The sequence below is a fragment of the Ciconia boyciana genome, chromosome 1 (genome assembly GCF_034638445.1).
Source record: "Ciconia boyciana chromosome 1, ASM3463844v1, whole genome shotgun sequence".
Lineage (NCBI taxonomy): Eukaryota > Metazoa > Chordata > Aves > Ciconiiformes > Ciconiidae > Ciconia > Ciconia boyciana.
The window spans coordinates 101,617,300-101,637,251 of NC_132934.1; the positions used below are offsets into that span (position 1 = coordinate 101,617,300).

The following is a 19,952-nucleotide window of genomic DNA, read 5'->3' on the forward strand; positions in this document are numbered from 1 at the left end:
CAAGAAGTAATTACAGTTGATAATCCATAAATTATCACTGTGTTCTGCAAAGAGATTAATGCTCATGAGCACAGAGCTCAGTGGCACATTTCACCACGTGTGAAGGATTCATTTAGACCCCACAGATTTTCAGAAGGGGTGCAAATTTCTTGCCTTTCCCAAGGGCTCCCCTTGGCAGTTCCCCAGGCGGTTCCCCTCCTGATGTTCAACTGACAGCTTTAGGGAGGCTTCCCTTATGCCTAAACCACAATGTTTTCTAAACTGTCTCCTAAAAATCACGTTTTAGTGGTTTTCTGAAAACCTGAAGAGTTGTGTGTCTGCTTGCAGTAAGTTCAGTGCCTGCCTATCAGGTAGGTAAAAAGTTTTTTAGAAAACTGCCCATCTTTAAAAAAGAGTCAGATGGAACAAAGAATAACTTTAATTGTTAAGGGCCTCATCACACTAAATGCTGAAGCTGTGAAATGTGAGGAGCGCATTATGCTTTCAGCACTGCAGTCTCCTTAATAGACTTCAGTAAATTACCCTCATTCAGTCTCCACAAGCCCCAGTGCTGTTCACATTCACTGCTCCAGGCAGCTCATGATGGCATGCCAAAACCAAAATGCTGACAGGACTCCAGCCTGCCTTTCGCCCAAATTTCTGGACATTATATAGTATCATCTGGTTTTGCATGGGGGACATATTTATTCTTAGTAATCTGTTAGTGAACAACATATTTTCTGTTATTTTAGGTTGGAGGAGAGTAGATAAAATGTATGGATCAGTCAAACATGAAGGATTTTTTTTATAAAGGAAAAGATAAGTAAGAGCAGTTATTTTTCACCTCAAGCCATTCTGCAAGGAACTGGGATGAGGAAACTTTTTTAAAAAAATCCGAAAGAATAAAAAACATCTTGTGTCATTTGCATTGTGCAAATCAATACTGTGAAATTTAAGAGAGGGGGAAGAATGATTTATACAGTAAATGCTACAATTAGTGTTTCTTCAGGCTACAAGTGACTAATGAAAAGATGTCATGAACTGGAAAATAACAAATACTTGGGAGGGTCTCTTAAGGAAAAAACAATTAATTTATTTGCAGGATGAAATCTCAGCCTTAAATTGCTTCCATTTTTTCCAGTGGATGACTGTTTAAGCTATCACACAAATGTACCAGTGACAGTTCCTGGTTTTTTTTTGTGAGAAATGGAAATCTTTATTACACATTCATTGATTTTTAAAACGTGTGTATTTTAGTGAAAAACTGTCTGTAGCTATAGTAAGAATTTATTTACATGATTTTTATATTAGAGTGCAAGTCTTTTCTTAGCAGCTGGGTCACAACATTTCATTCAATAGGAAAATAGAAGTTCCCATGCTGACTCAGACAACATCCAGCTACTGCAGCTTCCTTTCTTTAATAAAGCCAATTTCAAACACTTCAGAGGGAAGTTTAAGGTCTCCACAGATGTTATATCATCTGCCACACATTAGCTGTTATCTAGATATCTAATAATTAGATTGCTGTAAACTTTAAGAACATGAAATTGTCTATCGCAACATTTTTGTTATCAATTTTTCTGAAAATTCTTGATATAAAAATATTTTTTTCTTTGAAATATGACTAAATTCTTTATTTCAGCTCTTACAGCAGCAAGCATCATCTACATACCACATGCTGTTTGGAAACAATACATCTCAACTTTGATATTCACTTCATGTCCAATATTCATTGACTGTGATCGAGTTACAAAATAGGAAGAAATTAAATTTCCAACGTCTCCTGCCCCTTACTGTTCATTACCTCATTCATTTTTATCACATCTTTACTATGGTCTTCTGTATTTGACTTGACACTGCACAACGTTTTGATTAAGGATCTTGAGCAATGCAAATCACTGTGTTATATATTAAATAGATTAAAGATTATCTAACCTGTGGATTTCAAGAAGCAGGCATCTTTGGGGAACCAAAGATGATACGGCAAGTTTCTGATGAAGTTTCATGAAGAACAGTTCTTCAGAATCAGGAGTTGTTTTGATTCCAGTTTGGATCCAAATACAGTATAGAATTTCACATATATTTGTAATTCTTTCAAAACATAAAGCATTTGATCTTTACACTTTTGACACACCTCAGTGTACGTTTTGATAAAGAATAGAGGTAAATCCTATTGTTATTTTATATATACATATGTATATTTTTTTTCTTTCCTTTATGGATATATTATGGATGTAAAACCTTCCATGGCAATTGTTAACTGTGATAAGTCGCATACAGGTTAGCAGGTAGTTACATTTTAGAAGGTAACCAGTTACTTTGAATTAAAGATCCTTTCACATTTGCAATTTAAATTGTCAAATTAAAATAATTTATGAAAATGTTATTGCTGGTTTTGCAATTGCACAGCACATGTCATCATGAAAAGTTACTGTGTATAACACGCAGAAAGAAAAATAGCAAATCTGTATTGACTAGGCAGTTGGCATAGGGAGCAGATTATGGAATTTCCAGGGTGTAAAAATTTGGATCAGAGTAAAATTGTCAAAAGCATATCTGTCTGATTTTTAAAAGTCAATTTGATGCACATATATATCTTCCTGAAAGTCTTCAGAAAGTAGTTATCGAGTAGCCATATTTTTAGAGGTACAAATTGATACTTAACACAATTTTCAGAAGCACCAGGAGGAGCTGAACTTTCTCCAAAACCCATAGGTTTATATTTTCAGTACTACATGCTGCTGGTGTATTTTCCACGCTCAGAATTTTCAAGGCTAATTATTACAGCAGCCTGTTCTTTCTTCCCATCTGTGTGTTTACCTCTGAGCAGCTGAAAAAATCAGGACTGTGCAGGCGCACTCCTGGGTGGCTTATTTACAAAAAACATGTATCTGTTACAGATAGCAAATCCCATTATTGAGATAATTACAAGATGTTTATGAAACACTTCAGAGATGTTGTAGTTGAGACGACAAGGTCATTTGGCTGAAGCCACCTGCAGAAAGGAGACTCTGAAGCCGGTGGCCCCTGAGCTCAGAGCTGGACATAATGGCCAGAGCAGGTTTTCCAGGATTTTGTAGCAAGAGGCATGTTACAGGGAAGTATTTTTCCTCATAACATTCTTTAAGAATACATACATGCAAATTAAGATTTGACTGTTTAATAAATGAGTATGAATAAACATAGCATGAACCTGATCATTTTTAATCAAGACTTGAATTCAGAGGATAAGAAGCATTCAGAAAATCTCTTCTTAACACATTTGTAATATAACCAGGCTTCTCTGGACTTTTTTAAACCATGGATTGTGATGGTAAAATGCCCAGCTGTACAAAAGGGTCAACACAGAGCCTATACTACTGTGAACTTTAAAATAAGTCTCTTAGTTTTAGACCCCTCTCAGCCTTGTGGATTTTGGAATAAGTGTTTCTAAAAAAAATGCCAATTGTAAATATCTTTTCCTACTGCTTGGTTTTCTACAGCATTTACTACATTAACTCCTGCAAACAACTAAACAGGTACAGGGCTTATTACAGCTACAATATCATCACAACTAAGCTTTTAAATAAGTAAAAGTGAGAAAATTGTTTTCAAAAAATTAAGATCTCGGTCTTAAACATTCTGTTGCATCCAAAACCTATACTAAAACCAAAATCTTCTATTTAAAGTCTACATCTAAGACCTTTTCATGTTCCCAGCCTCTTTTGTCTGGCTAACCTAGCCTGTGAGTTAACTTAGGGGACTGAGCCAAAGCTAATATAAAATCAATTGAAGGGCTCCCTTTGACTTCAGTAGGCTTTAGATCAGCCTGAGATGCACCGTGTTATAAACCTGACGCGTATAGCCCCAGTGGACTAATTTTGCAAAAAGTTTTATAGCTGGAGAGAGGTCGTATATCCACTGTACACATTTGAGTGTGGGTATTCCTGCTGCTTGGTGGGCTGCGTCAGAGATTGCTCTAGGGGATGTGCAGAGCTTCCCCGTAGAGCAAATATCCCTGTGGTTTACTGGATTCTTTGGGTGTCTGGAGATGTTGCTGGATTTAAGTGGTTCAAACAGCTGGCAAAGGCCTGGTGATCTTTTCCTATTACTTTCCGAATGTGTTTGGGTATGTGTTTGTGTGAATGTGTGTATATGTATATATGAATGAGTCTGGTTTTGCACATTACATTACTTGATAATCGCAACTCTCATTTACAATTTCATGGAGAGCAAATCTATGGGGTACAGCATATTTCCCCCCTTAATATGTACAGTGGAGACTAATAAACTCATTTAGTGTGCTGTTAGGTTTGTATAACTAGAAATATTATGTGTACAAAGTGTTCTGGATGCTTAGGTTTATTACTTTGGCAGTCACAGTTTGTTTAATGATATTTCAGAGAGTATGTAAAATAAATGAGAACTCCTCCATTTATATTGGCTTTCTTATTGATGAGCATGACTTGTTAAAAATACGTTTTTTTTCTGGCTGGCTATGGAATCTGATTCCATCTGAGAAAATCTGGCTATATTTTATACAAGAAATTTTGATTTTTTTTTCTGCTTACTGATTTTTTAATCTTGAATTATATGCATTTTTATCATAATGCAGGCTCCTATTAATAGATAATACATTAAGTATATGTATTATTCAGTTTAAATTTATATCAATAGATGGGGGGAAAAAACTTTTATATTTAAAAATAAGGGTGTCTAGTTAATAGAATTTTAATTTATATCAATCAAAAAATCACTGTGAAGCTCACTATACCTTACAGGTATATAGAAGGCACACTTAGAATGAATTTTTAGCAGTCTCTGACTGATTGTCTCACATTAACAGTCAGTTGTTCTTGATGTAATTAGGAATATCAGCAGAACAAATTATTTTCTTTCTTTCTTCTTCCTATTAATTCCCAGTGAGTTTCACCAGATTATAGTGCTGTTGCTATTTTAAGTATATTCCTTATTGATTTCCATATATACCCTGGAGGCTAATTCTAGGTGAAAGCAATATTCAGGAGAGCAAAATGCCCATATGGCTGTTTGAGTTGCTGGTGTCACCAAGACCTGGTGTTACCTCCTGTCTCAACTCTTCTCCATTCTTCTCTCTCCCTCTCCCTCCTCTTTGACTAACAGAGAGCAGTAGGGGTTGCCCTTCTCTGGTGGATATTCTGCTGAAATGAAAATGAGCAACACAGTGATTTCCACCAGTTTGCTGAAACTAAAATAGGAGGCTTTGGATTTCTGGCTCCCATGGTAATGTTTGTGGACAAGTAGGTGTACATTCCTTATTCCCTCTCCTCCTCCTCTGCTGACTTGATCTTTTCAGCATTCTCCAATCTGCCACCATCCTGCTCTTTCAACAGAGACCTTGCCACAGTCCTCGTCTCCCTTCATTCCCAAACCCAGTCTCCATTTATCAGGTCCCAATGTCTGTCTCCCGTCTCAGGTTGAATTGTTTGAGTCCAGGTTGATCTTCACACACTGTAGCAGTTCTCCTCTTCTGTCCCCCTTCAGAGTCCCTTTCCTTGCACATAAACCCTACATGGTTTGTTTCTGCATGCCTTTTTCATTGGCTCCCAGCTATAGGCACTTTTTCCCAAAATTGTCATTCAGTCACATTCTCCTCCACTTCCCTGCTTTTTCGTCTTTGCCGTTTGAGTCCTAACTGTTCCCTCTCTACTTCAACTGCTCGTTGGATCCGAGTCCTCCCACCTCCGCAGATATCCACGGTAGGATTTTCCTACCCCTTGCTCTTATTTCAAGTATTTCTCACAAATCTAGCCAGGTGCAGCCAGTACAAGGAGGATCTAGCTTCATTGTTGTACCCCTGGCCTTAATCATGTTGATATGTTCTCTGGGGATGATACCTGTGATGACTCGTGCACAGGAACTGTGTAGTTCAAAAAAATACAAGTTGCACTTCACAGTGCCCTTATTCCGGTCCAGCTGTGTGTCTGTCGAAAGCTATGGCCTATCTCATCAGCCACATGCTCCTGTCCCAGCTTCCTGGTCATCTGTATTAGTAGTTTGGCAACCACACAGTGAGCAAGATCAACTCTGTCATTTGCTGACACAAAATGAACCTGTCAAAAAACCCCAGTTTTCTCTTAACTCTTCAGACTGATCCAACTCACTGCATACTCTTAAGATCAATTAAATCTCATGCAAGGGAGGGGTCTGCTAAAAGTGGCCAAGTTGAGAGAGGAAAGAAAAGAAACATAGGACTTCCCTTTTTGGCAGCAGTCTGCCTTGCGTATCCTATCTGCAAGTGTTTCAAGTGACTGCAAATGCCATCAGCCCTGCATATGATTGTGCTAAGTCCATGTGCAACATTTTTTTCTCTTCCAGAAATCTGAAGTTTTCTAGCAGTTTGCTTGTGCCATTAGGATCACTCAGCAAAAAAACCAGCATGCTTTCTCAAGCCAATTTTTTCCTTTTCTGCTTTCTTGTGTTTTTGAAAGGAATTACGTGGTTTCTCCTCCAACTGAGCAATCCTTTCTCTCTCCATTTCCTGTCCTGTGGGAAGAACCAAGCTACTTTGTTCAAGACTTCTTACAACATGCTTAGCTTAACTCCTTCTGACTCTTTTCCATTTTCCCAATTTTTTTTTATTTTTTCTTCATAATCAAGTAAGTCAGCAACAGGGGTTCCTGCAATTTTTCATTTTATGAACTTTTGGCCTCATTTATTAGTTCAGTATCTTGGGCATGGAGATTGTACTCAAAAGAAAACAAATGATCTTTTCCATAATTGCTTACACACACACAAAATGCTGAAGTATCTTAAGGGAAGGATTTTTATCTAGGTAATCATAACCTGAAATTGAAGCCATGACACGGAAAAGAGACAGATAAGTAGGAATGAAATTAGTACTTATTCAGGGTAGCTCATCCTTATCATCATTCTGCACACTTCATTATGAACTATAGATCTGAAAAATGCTTTCAAACTACAATTTCTAATATGCTAAAATACACTTTATCATCAGTTCCTCTTCTGACTTGTATACAAGGATAAATGAAGCAAGTAGTTCTGCCACCTTTTTCCCATGGAAATGAGAAAAATTATAAACTTCACAATCCAAACTTCCTGATAAATTTAGTAGAGTACTCTCAGCTATACAATTTTCCAGCTATGTAATGGATAGCACTGAGCATCAAAGAACATGTATTTACTTAAGTAGGTGTGCAAGGATGAGCAAAGAAACAAGTTTGGCTGCTGAAAGAGTTTCTGCTAGTACCTGTAATGCAGGCACAGACAAAAGAGTAAGTGACATTTTTTAAGTGAAGTCTTTTGGCAGCTGCAAAGTGTCTGTAACATCTACACTGGTGTGAGTACTGAGAGGGACTCATATGGCCCACAGGGGTGGCTACACTTGGATGAGCGCTCAGTAGTCTCAATGCTGTGCCATTGGCAGCAGCTGGAGGGGTACGGGCTGGCAGCCCAGGGCAGAGCCTGCTTTGCAGAGTGCGGGAAATGGGGCACCGTGGGGCTCTACCTGTATTATAACAGAGTTAGAAAATACAATGCTACTATCAAGGAAATCAGATATCTTGTTTTTTCAGTGTGAGCATCAGGGGCTCATGCAGAGACACCGCAGTAAATTATTCTGTCCCTTAAACTATAGACATGAGCTTAGAGTCAGTAATTATTTGGATCACGAGTACTATGTCTCTCTGATTCTGTAATAGTCATTTATCAGTAGGGTGAACTGATGGACTAGTTGGTCTTTATAATCTAACAGGGTGAGATTCATCATACCTGACTTTAGATGTCAACTTCTGAACTAGCAGCTGAGGCTTTATTTCTAGTCAGTGAATAAAAATAGGCAATTTTGGTGCAAGATTAATATGTTATATTTTAGATATTTACTTTAACATTATATATATTTATATATATTTTTATATATATATATATATATATAAAGATAAGATGAATCACAGTTTGATTTCCCCCACACCTAGAAAAGGTCTCTAAAAGTGACTAGTTCAAGTCAGATGCAAATACATAAACAGTTCCTTTTGTTCAGAAAAATGCTACTTTATAACATCCACTACTCCCTGTAAAACTTCTGCTTTGTATTTTGAGGGCAGTGGTAAGAAAAATGGATGCATCTTGTGAGTGTTGTTTAGTTCTCTAAAGTAACTTCACTTAAAAAATTGCCTGAATGTCTTGAAAAGCCAGCGTTTCTTGAAGGAATGGACTACCTAGCTCTATATCAACTATAAAAAAAATGAGGTTGAAACAACTGATGAACATCAGAAGCTTATAAAAACAAGAACCGAAAGGCTCGCAGGGAACAAGAACACTACCAGAGGAAGCATCTTTGGTATGTTTTCCTAAGATAGCAACATGAATATGTGAAAGCTTTTATTACTTGTTATGCACATGCCAATACACAACTCTCTGTTAACAACGATGATCGTATGAAAAGGCAAAGTTCTCTTGGTCCGAATAGGAAAGACATCGCGCATACAATCTGTACTCCCTCCCCTGGAGTTTGGCTGTAATTGTAAGCATGACATGAAAGGTAACACAGCATAAAAGTCTGCATTTCCCTGTTCAGTGTTGCTGTCTTTGGCTTTTCCCTACAGGATTATTATGCCCTGTCCCTGCAGTTTGGTGAAGCTAACAAGGCATGCTTCCCGCTGTCAGCAGTCGCCGAAATGCTGTTCTCAGGCGCTTCATGTGAGTGCTGACAGCAGCCAGCAATGGCAGCCTGTGCCCATCCGGGGCTGCTGCATCCCTGTTACCAAAGGTCTATTAAAATTAACTTCTCCATTGAGAGGCAAAAATGTTGTGCTTTTTCCAGTACTGTTAAGGTGCCTATTGCTAAATGATTCTTCCCCTCCAGTTGCATTGCCTAACTTCACATGTAGCCAGTTAGCAAGGCCTGAGATCCGCCAGTCCACACTTTGTCAGTATTCGGATGAGCCAAATGGGAAGCACACACTTTGCATACAGCAGAACAGGTCTGAGAGGAACATGCTTTCAGACAGGTTGAAGCCATCCAGGCATTTTCTATAGTATGTTGCTACTGTTTTTAAACTACGCAGACTACAAATGGAGATGGCCTTTCTTAGGAAGCAGTAAAAGAAGGCTTGTCCTGTGAGCTACACCTTAGAATTTCCTGCTGAAATGGTATGTAGAGAGAGAAAAACAAGCGATCTCCTGGCTTTCTATACAGAAGTAATATTTAAAATGTGGAATCAGGCTTGCAAATATTTTGAAATTTTCAAATCCTTTCTAAGATTTAACCTAGAAGAAAAGTTGTGCTGTTTGTTGTGTATCTGATAGTTTCTGTTAGCTGTGAAGGCTCTAAGGAGAAGAAATCATCATGATAGTATCTGTTAAACGATTTCATTATTTATCAAATTGCTAATCTCCTTAAAAAAAACACATAAAAATTATTGAGCTCTGAGTATCAATTATGTCCTTAGGCACAGAAGTGTTGGATGTCATTGATTTTCAAAAATCTCTCTTAGCTTTCCAATTTTCCATGTTATTTGGCTAGCTTAGCTTAGTTGCTACAAACTAAGCAGAGAAGATGTTTTTCTGTAGCTTTCTTTGTTTTTCTAATTCTTTCATAAGGACTAAAGTCATTAGTGTTATTAGAAAACACAGGAAAAATTACCAACATCAAAAAGCAAACATTTTGTAAACATTGGAGGTAAATGTATTCTTCACATAAGCCTTTTCAATTTGAAGTCCTATCGTGGACTGAAATAGCTACTCCAGTTTGGCAGGTGGTGCTTCTACATTCTTCTCTCCAAATAAAACATAACAAAACGAAATAAAAACTCTGGAAATGTAAAGATCATAGTGAATTTGGCTGTTTTGCCATATGGTTATTTTGCACTAGATTTCTGGTCTCTGTGTAATTTCCCTCTAGTGACCCTCACAGTTGTCTCCTCATAGGACTTCTGTATGTGGGCCACTGCCAGCTTTGGCCAGGCCAGCCCTCCAGCCTAACTGTGTTCCCTCACTCACCAAGAACAGAATTTAACCTTTTGTGGGTATCCTCAGGTGCCAAGACTTAGTCTTGGTAAGCCTAGATTCGATTTAGTGAATGTTCTTCTCAGTTTCTTTGAAAAACAAACAAAAAAAAGATTAGAAAGCAAATACAAAGAAAAGAAAGGTATTCTGCTTTGGGTTTTTTCTTTCTTTTTCCGCAGTAAGTTTCATCCTTGGTAAGGAATTTAGATAGGGCATTTTGCTTTAGTTTTGGAGGTCAGGTTCTTTTAGGGGGTCTTTTGTTTGTGTGCTACCTTCCTAATATTGTGAAAACTTTCATTAACACTTTTGGGCTGGGGAGGTATTTTGAGAGAAGGAGGAGATTTTCAGAGCTAAAATTTGCTACCTTTTGTTTCCCAAGGCAGATACTGCTAACTAGTTTTTCAGTTGTACTTGCTTCTTAAAGAAGTCTTAGGGCAAAGTTGAGAATACTTTCTCTTTTGTACTTTAGATTTAGTTGTTCCATTAAGATACAATTTAAGAATGCTTTTTTATGCACTCCATAGTGATATTAACAAGGTTATATGTAGCTAAAAGTAATCTTGTTTTCCTTTTTTTTTAGTAGACCTGTTTGTGTCTTCGCCCCCCACTCAATGTTGTGCAAATATTGATGAAGGTCTTGAACTTAAGCAGGGATTTGGTGGGACAATTCCTACTAATTGCAAGGGAAAGTATGTGATTTCTTGGTAGGACAAATGAGCCTACATAGACTACTGTTATGCATGATTGCTTTTAGTACCCAAGGTGACTTAGTAAAGCTTACCTCTGGTTTTCTCTGCAGTACATCTCACATACAGACATCTCATCTCACATACAGACATCTCTGTAAGTTCTTCACTTCAGTTTGTAGATGGCCACCAATATGTTTGTACTCTAATGACTTGGGACTTGTTTCTGCTGCAATTCTGCCCTGTTCTTTCCATTGAGACATTCCAGCTCATCAGGCTCTGTCGGCATACAACCCCCTACAGCTGGTTGCCCCTCCTCTGCAATCTGCCTACGGTTCACATATGGTAGGACATTTAGACTCACATTCTTTCCTGAAGGATTGCCTCAGTCTTCAATGTGCGCACTATAGCTTGTCCACTGTATATAAATTGTTTCTTAGAAAACCTGACAGCTAATGCACCTTTAAGCTTCTCCTATAAGATCCTAACAGAACTGAGGATGCACCGTACCCAGCAAAGCTGATAACATGTAGAATTTCAGTTGTAAAGAATAGTTTGATCTTGCTTTTCTTTCTGAAGCAGAACAAAAGCAACTATTGCCCAGCTATCCTCTGACATAACTTTCTTCTGCAAAACCTCAATTTATTAGAATGATAAAAACATGACTTTTTAAAAATTTCTTTTATGTATATATACTCCAGACCAGCAGGTAATGCTTCTACATTCTTGTCCCCAAATAAAACATAACAAAGCTAAATAAAACTGCTTCTGTGATAAGACCCTAACAAAATAAAAAGTAGAAGGGGAAAAGAATGGCAGTCTGTAACAAACTTTTGTACTTTATCAGCTTTAACATATTGTGCTGGACATGAGTCAGTAGTTTTTCTCACTGGGATTAATATAGTAAAGGAACTTTTCTCTCAGCAATAAATATTCATAATTCCATGTAATACTGATAGGGAATTATGTACACATACTCTTAGACTAGAAGTATAAAGTAAGTATGAGGAAAGAAGTTGCTACAACCCAAAGCCATGCAGAGGAAATGGAAAATCCTATGAACTGCGTTGATCCTAAGGCAGAATTGCTAAGGGTTCCTCTTATATCTGTAATTTCAGGAGTGCCTGTTGAGTATCAGAAAGTGGTAGCAAAGATACTGAAAATATTTCCTATCAACAGATTTACTGGAGACAGCAATGATTAAGCTTTGTAACAACAAAGCATAATGTGTACTGCCAGTCATTCTAAATCTCTCATGGAAAGGAAATCCTTTCTGTCATATGTGATTCATTTTCTTATGATTTAGGATATCAAGATTGATATTTGGCAAAGATTTACTATTATGAAACGGGGGAGATGATTTTGGTTTGGTCTGGAATGAGGTCAGGAATGTGCCTTTGCTGCTGCACGTTTCCTGTTTTTATTAACAAAAAAGGGCATAGTACTTAATCGTGCCTCCTTCGAAATTCATAATCATAAGCTCCAATACCAACTGGAAAGAATGCTATAGTGAGAGAAAGTGGTCAATACCACCGAAAATCTATTTGTTTTCTCAGTATCTAGACTTAAACTTGTAGATTTTAGTGAACTACAAATGAGTTTTATTCCTGCTTTCCATTGAAATATGTATATGCATTAATATTGCAGACAACAGACCATAGTATTTATTTTCCAAGGACTTATCTAATGTGAGAATCCTGAAATATCAAGGCAAAAACCCAACTTGCTATGGTAATAAAGCTGTGCTGGAATAAAAAACCCTCTTTTGGATTAGCTGAAAACCCTATTTGATGCCACCTTGGAAGGCATGAGCACCTAATTTCTTGGACAAAATCTAGCCCTTATATTATCATGTTGCTATTTTAACGACCCCATGCAGTAATACACGTTTATAAGCTACCGAGCAACCTTTAGGGGCATGAAAAAATCAGTTTCCCAAGATCAAAGATCCTTTTTTTTTCCCCTTGGGAGAGGAAAGCATAAGGCTGTTTCCTCCATTATTAACATTTTGCCTCAGGGCAAGTGGCAACATAATCCCTATCATTTTTACCTCCTGCTGCTCTGCTGGGAAAACACAATCGAGCCGCGTGTGTTTGTGGCTCTTCCTTTCATTGGTGTTTCCTGCTGTGCCTGTGCTATGACAGGGCAGCAGCAGGTAGCATAAATAAAGGAGAAACCTGGCAGAAAACTATAGACAGCTTCTGAGATTTTGAATTTGGCAATGTTTTGGAGCCCCATCATCTCTAGGAGAAAAGAACAGATTTTTTTGTCTAACCACTGCTTTCAGAGCAGCCAGGATAAACTCCCCACCCTTCAGCAGGAAGCAAAAATAAAAGCAATGTTTTCACAGCTCCTGAGAACACACTTAGTTTCATGATTAAATGATGTTTGTGAGTGTGTTTTCCACTGCTACCAGGCTTTGAAACTGGTTTAAAATGGAATTCTAACTCACTATGAGTGAATGGGAAAGGATGGACTTCTCTATTATCCCTGTATACAAAATACTATTCTTCTACTTGTTACCTGTGGAAAGGCTTTAGTGGTTCCTGCAAAAGAAAAGAATGATCTTAGCTTCAGGTCTTTTGGCACTTCATTAAAATAGATTCCCATTAAGGAATTTTCTCATTCTTTTCCAAGGCAAAATAACTCAGGCTGCCTCTTTTACCAAGATCCCCTCGAGGCACTTAGCAGTTTTGGAAATGCATGGGACCAAAAGGGCAGGCTCTGCCCTGATCAGAGTAGCAACCATTTCCGTGCATTCCAGGGTCCTGGTGTGAGCTTCCCCAGTATCATCAGACCTGAGTATCACCAGACCAGAGAGCTGAGGATGCACCATGCCCAACAAGCTCATAAGATGTACATTTTCTGTTGCAGAGAATAGTTTGACATTGCTTTTCTTTCTGAATCAGAGCAAAAGCAATTGTCCAGCTATCCTATCACAGCTGCAAAACATTAATTTAATAGAACAATAAAAATACAAGTTTGGGTTTTTTCTTCTTTTACGGATACATATTGAATCTGTGAAATTTCATGACAGGATACTAACAGAAGAGATGTATTATAATCATATGACTTGCAATTTTATGGAATACTTTAAATAATATTAAATTACCATATCTTACTTTAATTTATTTCATACTTGTCTTTTATACTTAGTTGATTTTCTGAATCAAAGTTTTTCCTGTGTTGTAAAATAAGAGTTAGAGACTTTGATACTTTATTATCTTCTCACATATCATAACAGAATATGAAGCAGAAATACAATGTTTCAATACATAGAGTAACATTGTATTTAGACACAAGATTTCAATTTGTTATGAAAAAAGTGGGTTAAAGTATTTATATTTTTCCTAGAATTTCCGTTGCCAACAGTATTGCTTCACATGTTTCTTTTTGTAACAAGTAACGCCAAAAGTTACTGATATAAATTTTAAGTGTCTCCTTGAATTTGCTTTGCAGTATGGATAAGAATAGGTGGGGTATCAGTGTTTACTCTGCACATAATTTCTTGATGGAATACAGAACTCGTGTACATGACAGTGAATCTGTCTTTGGGTGGCAACTAGTTACCTGTGCTTTTCCAGTGGTAATAATTTCACTGGAAATTGATAGGAATAATGGCAAAATTTGCTAGAAAAAGTGGAGCCACTGAAATTAAATCCAAATGTGTGACACAAAAGAAAAAAATATGTTGAAACCACAAATACACCTACGCAAATCTGAAGTGTATTGAGTGCTTCAGTTGCTTGAGGAAGTTGATAACAGAAGACTGTACATATCAGTTAGAGGAGTAGAACTGAAGTGACAACTGTTGCTCTCACAAAATACGTCCACAAATAAATAAAGTGAAGAATGAAGCAGTTGCAGTCTCTTGACTGGGGAGTGTGTTAGTAGGGACATTTGGAAGTCGAATGTGATAGGAAGCTTAAAATATCTTTATGACATAAAGATAAAAAAGAATAATGCCAGGTTTTTACTTTACTGGTCTTAACTGGCAAGATCTGCTCTTGAGCCTCCCAGGTCCTTGAGCATCAGTGGGAATGAAGCATCATCCATAGTATTGGAAAATGGAGCTAGGGAGCACTTAAACTGACTAGACATAGACTAGCCCATGAGACCAGAGGGGATGTACTCGAGGGTGCTGAGGGAGCTGGGTGATGCTCTTGCGAGGCTGCTATCCATCACCTTTGACAGGTCATGGTGATTAATGGAGGTTCCTGATGACTGGAAGAAAGGAAATGTCACACCCATCTTCTTCAAGAGAGGCAAGGTCAAGAGGATCCAGGCCAACCAGTGTCACTTCAATCACCACAAAGATTGTGGAGCAAATCCTTCTGAAAACCATATCCAGGAACATGAGGACAAGAAGTTGATTGGTACAACCATTATGGATTTATCAAGGGCAAATTGTATCTGACCAGCTTGACTGAGGGTTGTCTACAATGGTACGTGATGCTGAGAAGACAAGGGGAGAGTAGTGGAAGCTCTTTACTTTGACTTTAGCAAGGCCTTTGATGTGGTCTGCTGTATGGTGCTATCCTTACGGACTGGATGGGTAGACCACCATATAGGTGGAAAACTGTCTTGACTGCTGGGCATAAAGAGTAGAGATCAGCAGTTTGAGGTCCAGCTGACAGCTGGTTATCAGTGGCACGCCTCAGCTGGTGATACAGTGGCCAGGACCATTTAGCATTTGTATTAACCACTTGGACAATGGGGTGAAGTGCACGTTCAGCAAGCTCAGGATTTGACACTGAATTTGAAAGCACATTGGAGGGAAGGGCAGGCATTCAGAGGGTCCTCAACGGGATGGAGAAATGGACTGAGAGAAACGTCATGAAGTTCAGCGCAGGCAAGTGCAAAATCCTGCATCTGAACTGGAATAATCCCAAGCGCTGACACAGGCTGGGTGTCAACTGGCAAGAAATCAGCTTTGCAGAAAAGGACTGGTAGCTAGCAGGTTAAACAAGAGCTAGCAGTGTGTCCTTGCAGCAAAGCAAGCCAACCACATCCTGGGTGGTGCTAGCAAGACTGCAGCCAGCAGGCTGAAGGCAGGGATCCTTCCCCTCTGTTTGACGCTTGTGAAACTGCATCTGGAGCACTGTGCTCACTTTGGGGGTCCCCAGTATAAGAGAGGGGCTGAGGTACTGGACCGAGCCCAGCAGTGGGCCACCATGCTGGTCAGGGGCCAGAGCACAGGATGTACAAGGAGAGGCTGCAAGAGCTGGGCATGTTCAGCCTGGAGAAGGAAAGACTGACGGGCATCTAATCAGTCAACTAATGGTGGTCATTATTGAGAAGACAAAGCCAGACTCTAAAGACGTCTGGGGAAAATAAAAGATGCAATGGGCTCAAGTTGCAATGTAGGAAATTTGTTCAAAAATAAGAGAAGTTGTTTCTCCGATTGTTTTGAGGGTGGTCAAGCACTGCAGCAGGTGCCTAGAAGGGTTGAGGAATCTCTACACCTGCAGATATTTAAAATTTGACTGGATGAGTTGCTGGGCAACTGATCTACCTGAGACTTGCTGAGTTGGGGGTGGGACAGATGTCTCCACAGATTCCTTTCAACTTGAATTATTTTGTGATTCTATGAATTAAGAATATTTTCTGATGAATTTTTTTTCAATTATTGCCAGGTAATACTGGTTTAAACCATCTTCCTTGAACAAACAAACAAACAAAATTTAAAATATATTCTAGAAGCTGAATACACCTAGACTCTTCATGAAAATGTAAAAGGAGAGAGAGTAAGAGAGGCTTTTAGTTCCCTTTGACTCTTTTGAAATATCAAATGTTATTTCAGATAATGAGTTTCTGGAGAACACAGAACTAATGAAGTTTTAACAGTATTCAACCCTGGGGTTGTGGTGTCTTAGATTAAGTTCTTCCTCTCCTCTCTCCATATAACTAATCAGCTTTGAGAGCTGGAGCGCATATGCTCCTTTTCAAAGAACAGCAAAGCAGCCACTCTTTCATCTGGCCTTATATTCATACTTTTATTACAGTTGATGTTTATATTGGAAAACTATAACCTCCAGCAGCTGAGTGTGAAAAACAAGGTGGATATAATGAACACCGCTTCTTGCTATTCAGAAACAGAATTAGGAATGATCCCTGCTTTGGTTTCTGACATGTAATAAGAAGTCATATTGATTTAGTATTCAGGTTTTTTAATTCTCGTTATGAAGTTTGCAGGTCATGGTAAAAAAATATGTGTTTCACAAAGCTTTCTCAATACCTAATACAGATATATGTTATTATAGGAAACATATGCATTGCCTGTTTCAGATTTGTTATTAAGAATAATTATGATAATCGCATATGGAGAGCATTTTAAAACAGATTTGAACATGGTTATGTTGATGTTCCTTCAAGATCTGATTCTCTAACAGCATTTGATCCTGTTGGATATTAGTGATGAGATTCAGTTGCCTAAACATAATGTCTAGCACCATTTTAAACATCATAAGGTATTCTCTCTGGTCTCCAGCTACTTCTCCAAAAGGGCATGGGTATCTCACAAATCCTGTGTTGTATTTGCCAGCCCTGTGCACAGCTCCACATAGGAAAACAAGTCCACACAGGAGCAGTACTAAGTAGATTTATATCATCAGATATATCAGTTAATGTGACTGTACTTCTTGGCTTTATTTAAGGCTATGCAGGCAATTGTCCTGTACAGGTGCTATAAGACAGTGGGGTTTTGTTTCTTCATTGTGGCCTTTCCCAGTTGCTGATGCTGTCCCTCCTGCAAGCCAGGATATGTGGAGAAAGTCCTAAGAAAAACTACTGTGTATAGATCCAAAGGCCTTGGTCATCTTTCTCACAAGTTACTTTATTTCTTGCTGCTGCTTGCCAGTTGTCATTGCTAAGGGTCTACCAGACCCTTATTTCATTTCCGAGCCCCAGTCAACCAACTGTGCTTGAACCCACCAGGGGGACTGCTTTGCCTCCATGTGCCACATGAGAAGGGGCACATTCCTCACCGCCACCTTCCTTAGTGCCATTCCGTAGGAGTGGCATCTCTTTTTTCTATATATGATGCTGTATGTATACAGGAGTCTCCTTCCTCAGTCCTGGAGAAAATGAATGAGTACCATGGGAGTCAGGGCAAATAAAACTCTGCCTGATTTGTCTCTCAGAACTCCAGTTTTTGTATTTATCAGACTTGTGCATTAGCCTTTCTTTTGCATCCGGGTATTTCCCTGTTATGATTTTTTTCATAGTAGAAACTCATTTAATATTTGATGTATAATAGTGTCCAATAAGAATTTTCTTCTTTTCTTCTGTATCTCTTAATCACAATAAATGTTTTTCCCTGCTACTAGACAAAAATATGTAAGGAATTAAAACTCTCAGCCTTAAAACTCTCTTTGCTGTCCTTTCATAAAAGGTGTCATTAATGGGATAAGGATTTTCAAATGTTGCCTTATTTTTATTCTAAAATGCTCCTATTCCATATGCATTAATTATATAACTTTACATTACAAAGCAGTCATATTTTTTATTATGCAAAGTGTCCTCAACATTGTGCTAGCTTCTCTGGGAAGTGACATTTTCACTCCACCAGCTGGGGTAAAATTCCATGAATCAGTCAGGGTTTCTGCAAGAAGCTGGAGAGCTATACAAGGAATTTCTGTATATCACAGAAAGACAAATTGTACAAGGTAATTTGTTTCTTTGGAGTACTCCATTACGTATCCCTGCATAAAAGAGATTATGAGGGTTTTCCTAGGTTCTCTGGGATGGAACTGATCTTTGCGTACTGTTTGAGGAGAAAACCACATTATCCAGTCCATCTTGTTTTGCTTTATACCCTCTTTTAGTCTTCCTTTCCATATCACCTTGAACTTCATCAACAACATTTCTTCAACAATTAAATATCTGTACATGGAAAGCCTTAAAAAATACATTGTATCATTTTGCATGAGTCAAATTCTGGGCTAGAGAACAAATGACGATGTGTAGACTCCCTTAGGTGTGTGGCCATTTGCATATTCATACAGAGGGGTTGGACTTAGTTCAGTTATTTTTACATTCTAGATCAGATTTGCTACTTGTGACAGCACTTGAGAGTGTGAAGTGTCTGCCTACTTTACTTTAAAAATTTAGTCATGCTGAAGTGGATGGAAATCAATTTAGAAATGTGGATTGAAAATGAGGAATGGTCATCCAATATTTTCACGATAAGTAGGGAATAATTCAATTCAGCACAATCATACTTGAAATATAAACCCATTTGAAACCTATTATTCTAATTGCGTCAACTAATACAACAGAACTGCCAAACTGATACTGAAATATATATATTGAAGTTACTAATTTCTATTGGAAGAAAATTTGTTGGCCACTTCTACTGCAAACTGTGTATTAAATTTAAACATCTGAAGTTTTAATTTTTCATTATGCTTCAAGATTAGTTTCTTGACCTTTTTTTTTTTTTATGCTGAATAATATAACAGGTACAGGAATCATCCTATCCCAATCATCTAGGATGATACGAGGACTCAGTTTTCACATTGGGATGAAATTTTAAACGATACAACATTATTTGATCACCATTCTTTAGAAAGTAAGATAATGTATCTCTTTCGAACACAAAAGGTAGCAGAGCAATCAACGGCTTTTTTGAAAGAATGTGGGAAATATTGGTATATTCTCATGTCCCAAACCTATCCTAAGTAAGGTTTAATGTTCAAAGTGGCATAGAAGTTTATATTAAGTGTATAGCATCTACTATTCCATTTCACAATCACAGTGTTTACTTTCTTGTTGATGACTCTGGGATGCATCAAGTTTGAAGGCAAATAAATAAAACACAACTTCTGTCTCATAAAATCACATCAGTGGAATTTACTGAATGTTTCATGGTTGTTCATTGTTTGAGTGCTAATATAATTCTGAGTTGCTATGGCAGACGTGCAAAAGGCCCAATCTCGCATCAAGTTTATGTCATTCAAGATCCCTTAAAAATACCCAGAAGGAACAGCCCCTGCACTGCAGGGCTTGAAATGTAAACCCTTATGTCATGGAAATATTTAGAATTTGGCATGACTATTAGTTTTAACCATCTTCACGTTAAGGTAGATTTCCACGCAAAAGGACAATATATTTTAAATTGAATCAGGACTAGGAAGGGAAATTGACTTTAAGCCCAGTTGAAAGCTGGTTTGATTATGTCACATTTCCAACCTGTAGCAGTTCCAATACAAAATAATGAATAAATGGAGATAGAAAAATAGCAGATAGCTTTTAAATATTTTTAATTAGTTCAAAATAATTTCAGGTATTTTGTTAACCCTC

The 19,952-nt window shown here is 37.9% G+C and overlaps 1 protein-coding gene across 9 annotated transcripts in view; it reads left to right on the plus strand.

Moving 5' to 3' along the window:
- Positions 1–19,952, plus strand: part of EPHA6 (EPH receptor A6) — a 532,004-nt gene that overhangs the window by 226,077 nt on the left and 285,975 nt on the right. The window lies entirely within an intron of this gene.